The sequence below is a fragment of the Penaeus monodon genome, chromosome 25 (genome assembly GCF_015228065.2).
Source record: "Penaeus monodon isolate SGIC_2016 chromosome 25, NSTDA_Pmon_1, whole genome shotgun sequence".
NCBI classification, from domain to species: domain Eukaryota; kingdom Metazoa; phylum Arthropoda; class Malacostraca; order Decapoda; family Penaeidae; genus Penaeus; species Penaeus monodon.
The window spans coordinates 38,066,872-38,067,071 of record NC_051410.1 but is presented as its reverse complement, the minus strand read 5'-3'; positions in this window follow the sequence as shown (position 1 = coordinate 38,067,071).

Below are 200 nucleotides of genomic sequence, written 5' to 3'. Positions count from 1 at the left end.
AACATTTATTGTCCAGACTTAATTTTATGTCTCGAACGCCTGGGAAATCAGTATATGAACATACAGAATGAACTGATCGGTAGCGCCCGTACACGTAGCTCTTTCAAGTGTAATGCTTTATTAACTGTGAATTGTGTAGTTTTTAAATATATAAACATCAAAGTCACTGTTCCGTTTTCGTCTCCTGTGCGAAGGAAGGA